Genomic DNA, 7,191 nt, shown 5'->3' on the forward strand with positions numbered 1-7,191 from the left:
CTGTCCGCCGGTCGCCAGGTCTGCACTGCGGGACGCTCTCCGCCAGAGCTGGAACCTGGGCTTCTGGGGTCCCCGCCCGTGCCCACCCCGTTCTCTCGCATCCAATCCCGGCACAGGGGAGGCCCCAGCCATCTTTAAAGAGGCGGAGGGGAGCCAAGCGAGTGACCTTCTGACCGGAGGAAAGTGGGAGGAGGTTGGGGCGCTGGGTGGTCCCACAGGCGGGGCGCCATCTGCTGCCTCCCCTCGCTGCCCAGTGCTATTCCCAGCGCTCCAGGCGGGGACCCCAGAGTAGAGGGGCTGGGTCCCTGGAGCCGGAGCTGGGGCTTCTCCAGTGCTCCCTGCGCTGAGGGACTTCTCCTGGGAGCTGGTTGGTGTGCGGGTCCTGGGCGCACCTAGGTCCCCAGAGAGGACTTTTGGGCCACAGGTCACAGACCGGGCGGGAAGGTGGCTCCCTCCCCTGCCAGTCTCCCACTGCCTCTTTCCCTCTTTCCACCGGAGAGCAGAGGAGTCCAGGTGGGGTAGGGTGGCCGTCCATCTGGGGGTCGCTGCCTGGATCAGAGCCCATGCAGACACACACGTTCAGCACTTCCCTGGCGCCCCGTGTCCGCACAGCTCTGTGTCCCACTGCCCACAAGTGAGCCTCCTCCGAGGCTTCCAGGCCAGCTCTGAGCCCATGGCCAGGCCGGTGCTCTCGCCGAGCTCCGTGAGCCCGGGCAGCAAAGACGCTGCCCCTCCGCTGCCCCCAAGGGCTGGAGCTCCTGCTCCCGGTGTGAGCAAAAGAGGAGACAAGGGGGCTTGGGAAATATTAGGAAAAAGAGGTGAGGTGGGGCTTTGAGGGGGGGGGCTTCGTTTCCCCGTGGAGGTGCCACTCCAAGGAATGTTCATGAATAATCCACAGAATTCTGCCCGTGATCCATGTTTGTGCGTCTGCCTGGTGCCAGAAAGCTGGACAGTGTCCTCCAGAAACCCTCCCTTCGAGCAGCGCCCTGAGCTTTGGAGTGGCCTGTGCACCGTCCAGCCAGCAGGCCCAGGGGTGCCAGTGGCACCTGAGGCCCCGTAAGGAAGGGTGGGCAGGCCTGGCCCTGGCGGTCACGCCTCAGTCCGCTGGAAACTCAGAGGTGGCCGTGCCTTCGCCCCTCCCGCTGTGGCATGGTGGCCGCCCGGCTTTGGCTTGCGGTCTGAGGCCCACTCAGCTCAAATGCAGTCAGGGGCCCCCTGTCATCACTGTGGTCAGGCACCCAGGGAGGCGTTCTGGGGTGCAGGAACGTGACCTGGTGCAGCCCCTCTCGAACACATTCTGGTGGTTTCTGTAAAAACTGAACATGCTGTGACCGCGTGACCCAGCAGCTGCCCCCCGGCCACTTTCCAGAGGAAATCACACCACACTTGTGTGCAGCCTTCACAGCAGCCTTATCTGTGACACCCCCCCGTGGGCACCGGCCCAGACGACCTGCCGCAGGGAAACGGGGGGACAGGCTGTGGTGCACCCGCACCGAGGGACACCACCTGGCAACGCAAAGGACCCAGCTGCGGACAGCGGCGCTCTGGGTGACTCTGACCGGGCGAACCGCGCTGGTCTCAAAGGGTCGCATACATGCGGTGCCAAGTAAATGTCCTTCCCGAAAGGACAAAATGACCACGTGGAGAGCAGGCTCGTGGCTGCCAGGGGTAGAGGAGGTGGGGGCCGGGGGGACACGGTCTTGGCTGCAGCAGGTGACCCGAGGGGCTCTGAGAGAGTCTGCGTCCCGGGCCCGGTCCTCACTAGGGTTTGCACCATGTTGTTGCTGCGGAAACTGAGGACACGGTGCATGGGACCTCTGGGCTTTATTTCTTACAATTGTGTGGCGCCTGCAAAGGTCCCAAAGTTAAGACTTTAATTAAAAATCCTGAAAGGTTCTGGAGGCCCCCCTTCGTGTTGTGGTTACAGGAGCTGAATCCCAAAGATGCCGAAGCCATGAGGATGGGCTGACCAGACAGAGCGGCGCGGGTGCTGAGTCACCCGTCAGCAGGGTCACTGGGGCCGCAGGGACAGAGCCCCGTCCCCACCTCTCCCCTCTGTGCAGGGTTTGCTCTGCTGAACCGTGATGCCCACTCCCACTCGCCCACCAGCCCCCACCCCCTCCTCCCTCTCCCTCCTTCCTTCCAGGAGGCCCGGTCCTGGGCTTGTCCTCTGGGGGCCCCACTGGCAGGCAGAAGCTGAGGGAGATGAGGGAGCAGGGGCCTGGGGGAGCTCTGGGCCCATCCCCCTTCCCAGCCTGCATCAGTGACCACATGCTGTGGCGTAAACATCCCCCCCTCCCACCCCCGCCCTTGTGACAGATGAAGCCGCTGCTTCACTCCGCCTCTGGGACTGACCCAAACCCAAACCCTGCCTGGAGGGGAACTTCGAGTTACTCCTGCCCAGAGCCCTGCCCTCTGTCCTCTTCCCTCTCTGGCACAGCCCTCTCCTTGTGGGACAGCACGCTCTGCGGTCCCTACATCCCTGTGTACAGACTGTCTTCCCACAGCCAGGGTGCACTCTGGCCCCAGGGGACAGGGGACGGCAGTCCAGGCCTGCCTCCTGCAGCTGGTGGCCCTCCGAGCCCTCTCTGACTCAACAGCATGTGCTACCAAAGCCCAGGGCTAGTGGAGAACCCTGAAGCCAAAACGGGATGATGTGGAGGCCGAGCCTCCCTCCCAGCTGCAGTCTGCACTCCTTTGTTCTGGTGGGAACAGCCCCAAACCCCACGAGGCGATGCGTGACCACCCCCCCCCCACACACACACACCGTAGGTGCAATCCAGCTCGCAGTGTGTAGGTGGTAGACGCATCCCAGGAAGTGGCTAGTTCTGCTGGAGCCTGTTCAGGGGTGCAGGCAGCTTGTCCCCTAGCTTCTGTAGGGCCTCACCTGTTGTCCAATCCTGGTAGACCCCTGGGATTCCCTCGTACCTGCACCCGGGGCCTGGGTGGCTTCTGGGTCACCTGCCGGCTGCTTCGAAACCCACCAACACAGAAGCTCGGTTCATTTGCGGCCACAGCCACGGAAGCCACCACAGAGGACAGTCACAGAGTGACCCAGTGAGCATACCTTCCTTCGGCCACTCAGGAAGACGAAGCCAAGCCCTGGGGTCCCTCCATGCGTGAAAATGCTCCCGCTCATCAGGCATGTTCTCCGAGCGATCACCGTGGGCCAGTGCGGCTCTGGGTTCTCCACGTGCACGAACTCACTCAACCGCCAACAACTTCTGGTGAATGGGCTGCTGGGTGGCACGCAGTCGTCCCTGGCAGAGGCGGGTGTCACACAGACCTCGGCCTCCCTTAACAAAGACCTGGAAGAAGTCGCCCTAACGTGGTGACCTCTGGGGACAGAGCAGTCACGGAGCTTTAATCTTTATGAGGACAGTGTGCTTCTTGTGTAATAAAATAGTGAACCCACACCGATTTCTGTAACATCTCCCATTGCTGGGTAACCCATTGCCTCGTGGCTTAACCTACCGCCCGCTCATCAGCACGAAGCTCTGCGGTGAGCAGCCAGGCACCCCACACAGAGCACGGGCACCCTCGGCAGCAAGGCCAGAGCTGAGCGTGCAGGGCGAGAAACCCCAATGGCGCAAACATCACCCCCAGGCAGTGCGTCCGAGCCTGGCTTGTCTGCGGCGGGCGGTCAGCGGGAGGCTGGAGACCCCGGGGAGGCAGAAGCAGGGGATTGGCCCAGCAGGTCTTCCCACGGCCCCCCTGGTTGTGCAGGACGCCCCCCCCCATGGTGGAGAAATAGCCAATCTGTTCACTTGTTTAATTGAATAGAAGGCAAAGGCTGATTGGTTAGAAAAGCTTTCTAAAGAATTTCAGTTTCTTCGAGTTCTGAAATGATAACTTGACTTACTTCTTTTTATTTTTTTAAGATTTATTTTTAAAGAGAGGGAAAGGGAGGGAGTAACAGAGGGAGAGAAACATCAATGTGTGGTTGCCTCTCATGCACCCCCTACTGGGGACCTGGCCTGCAACCCAGGCATGTGCCCTGATGGGGAGTTGAACAGCCGACCCTTTGCTTCACAGTCAAGCGCTCAATCCACTGAGCCACACCAGCCAGGGCTGACTCCTAAAATTAACTTATTAATTAATTTAGGGCCTGGCAGTGGAAAGAAAGCCTTCTCTAATCTTTAGCCGAAAATTTCCTTAAAATACCACCAAAAATGGCAGCGTGAGCAGCAAGCAGAGGCAGTGATGGCCCACGGGGTTTTCACAAATACCACCTTCTCGGACGATCTCACGAGTGAGGCGCCGCTGTTTAGGCCATTGGCAGGCACTCGGAGGTGACCGACTCGCCCAGAGTCACAGCCCGCGGCCCCCGGGACCCTCCTGTGTGTCCCCCAGCCGCCTGTGCGAGGTCGAGCCACAGGGACGTCTGGGAACTGGGGGGGACAGTAGCAGGACTGCAGCCTGACCTGGGGGGCTCTTGGAGCCCTCGGGTAAGTGGATGGGCCCGTGGCCCTCAGCACCACAGGCACCGGAATGTCCAAGTTCAGAGCCACGAATCGGTACCACTGATGGATGTCAAACATTACTCCCCACACGAGAGCCGAGACGGGCAAGGCCCTGGGCCTCGGAACCCGGCATTGACACCGATGTGCCACTGCTGGTGGGAGCCTGTGGTCTCCCAGCGCAGCCAGGGTACAACGGGTGGGGCTCACGGGGGCGTGAATACCAAGAGGAGGAACCATGGGGTTGTGCTTGGGGGCTGCGGCCCCACGGGGAAGGCGCGCCCTCGGCTCCAGCAGCGCGGGGCGCGGGGCGTGGGGTGGGTGGGAAGTGCCGACACCAGGACGCGGAAGGAGACCTGGGTGTGGCTGGGGCAGATGCTCAGGAGCAGGGGCACCCCAGGCCCGCACTGGTTCTCTCTGCTCTGCCGTTCTTAAGCTGTCCTCTAGATGGCGCAGCGTGACCGGGCCCAGCCGCGTCCCTCCTGTCAAAGGCAAAGGGCTTGCGGTGACCTCTGGCGAGTGTGGTTGGAAAAGATGCTGACCTGCGCTGAGGCCCTGGTGTGCACCCCTCCCGGCCTAACCCCACCCCACCTCACCTGGTTCTGGGCAGTCGGTCCCGAGGGCCCCTCGCCCCCGCTGCTTCCATGGCCTCTCCGCACTTACCCCATGGAAGCCACGAGGCCAGGGGCGATTCCCCTCCTTGAGACAGGGTGGACCCTGTGCCCAGCTCCCAGAAGGCCTGGGCTCCAGGCCAGTGGTCCTCCCGACCCACAAACCCCTTCCTCCCAGACACCAGCTCTGAGTAGGGCGAGCAAGTCTCCTTCAGGGCCCCTGGCACACACATGGGGGCTTTGTACCTCTGCTGACAGGTCTGAGGTCCACCTTCCCCCACCTTGAACCAGGCCCCCACCCGCCGCCCACAGCAAAGGCCGTCGGGCCCCTTCGGGTGGGGGGCCGTGATCCATGGCGACTGGGCAGGGGTGGGGGGGCAGGCTGAGGGTGAGTGCATTTGAGGGCCAGCGGGAGGGCCCAGCAGTGCCCCTGTCCACCAGGCACTGTTCCCTTCAGGCCATGGCGGGTGGCCTTGGTCCTCGTCCGTGCCAGACTCCTGGACTGGGGCTGGGAGTGGACACCTCGAGTTACCTGCTCATTCCCTCGCTGACTCTGGAAGTGGCTTCCAGACAGGCACTCGGAGGTGGCAAGCCCACAGAGCCACCCCGTATGCTGGCCTCTTAATCCTCCAAAGTGAGGTCCCAGGCGGATCAGGGAGGGGATTGGTTTTGATTTTTCTCCCTTTTATTTATTTGTTTTTTAAATAGTGTTTGGATTCTTGCCCATGGGTTCCCCTGGACCTTCTGGCAAAGGCTGCCTCAGCTGGCGACAAGGCAGGTGGCTCAACTCTCGGGGGAAGTGGACATTTGCCGTGAGGGGTTGTAAGGAAAGCATTTTCTTTCTCCTGTTGGACTCCCTCAGCCCCAGACCCACCCTCCCTCCCCTGTCTCTGCTCCACATGGCTCCGCGTGGCCCCGTGCAGGAGGCTGGGCACGCTGGACACTCGGGCAGGACCCCTGCCATCCAGCCGTCAGGCAGATGTGCCCCCAAACGCCACTCTCTCTGTGCGCTGAGCTCAGGAAGCCCTTCCACCCGCCAGAGGCTGCATCAGGCAGCCGTAAAATGGCACGATGGGACAGGGACCCCAGCAGCAGAGCCGTTTCAGGGGCCCAGTGCTGCGGCGGGAGGGAGGGTGCCTGGGAAGCTGTGCGCCCTGCACCAGGCAGGCGGGTGGGCGGGCGTCACACGCCACAGCTGCAGTGGTAGGGATCACGCCTTGGAGATGGCAGCCCTGCTCCCGAAGCAAAGGCGGGGGTCCTGAAGGACGGGGCGCCACGTGGAGGCTGAGAAGCAGGAGGCCACATGCACGCCGGGCAGGAATTGGGCTGGGGACAGGCGTCTGGGGGCCACTCTGTCATGTCTGCGGCCTGGCACTCAACAGCTCGGCTGTGCAGGCAAGGCTGTCAGATCTGAGCTCAGCCCCAGTGCATCTCAGGGCCGGGAGCCCAAACTGACCTTTGGACAGAGGGAGCTGACCCTCCGAGCCTCAGTTTCCCCATCTGTGAGGTGAGGAAAACACTGACTTCGCAGCTCGGCTCTGGAGACCAGGAACACTGGGTGGGGATTGGGCCACCAGTCTGATTCCCAGATGCGGCTCCGGGGTCTCTCATGCTCTGAGGCTCACGCTACTCCTCGGGCCCGGGTGTCACAGTGCCCTGAGCATGCTCTCAGGAGATGCTCTAGCGGCTTGGAAAGAGCCCAGACCTTCCCAGGCGGGGCTCAGTGAGGCTGCCTCACAGCCCGTGGCCAGCAGGCGAGGGGAGCATTTGGTTGGGGGGCTGGATTTCTTGGGCCCCTTTTCCTGCAGCCACCACTGTTCCGGCTCCCTTGGGTGACTACAGTGTGCCCACCTGATGCCATCCTTGGGGGCCAGCCTGTGCTTAGGGGAATTTCCACCTGCCTCTCAGAGCTGCTCCCTCAGGAGTGGGGCAGGTGGTGCCCCACCGCCCTGCCCCCTGCTCTCTCTCCAGAGAGCTCAGGTGTTGCTCCAGGCCCCTCCTTCCAGCCCCAGGTACCTGGCCAGCATGGACGCTGTGAGAACGGGGGCCTCGGCCACGTCCATCGCCAGCACTTGCTCACCTGGAGGGCAGGTGGGCCCGGCCCCATGGAGGCCCCGACA

The sequence above is a fragment of the Desmodus rotundus genome, chromosome 6 (genome assembly GCF_022682495.2).
Source record: "Desmodus rotundus isolate HL8 chromosome 6, HLdesRot8A.1, whole genome shotgun sequence".
NCBI lineage: Eukaryota > Metazoa > Chordata > Mammalia > Chiroptera > Phyllostomidae > Desmodus > Desmodus rotundus.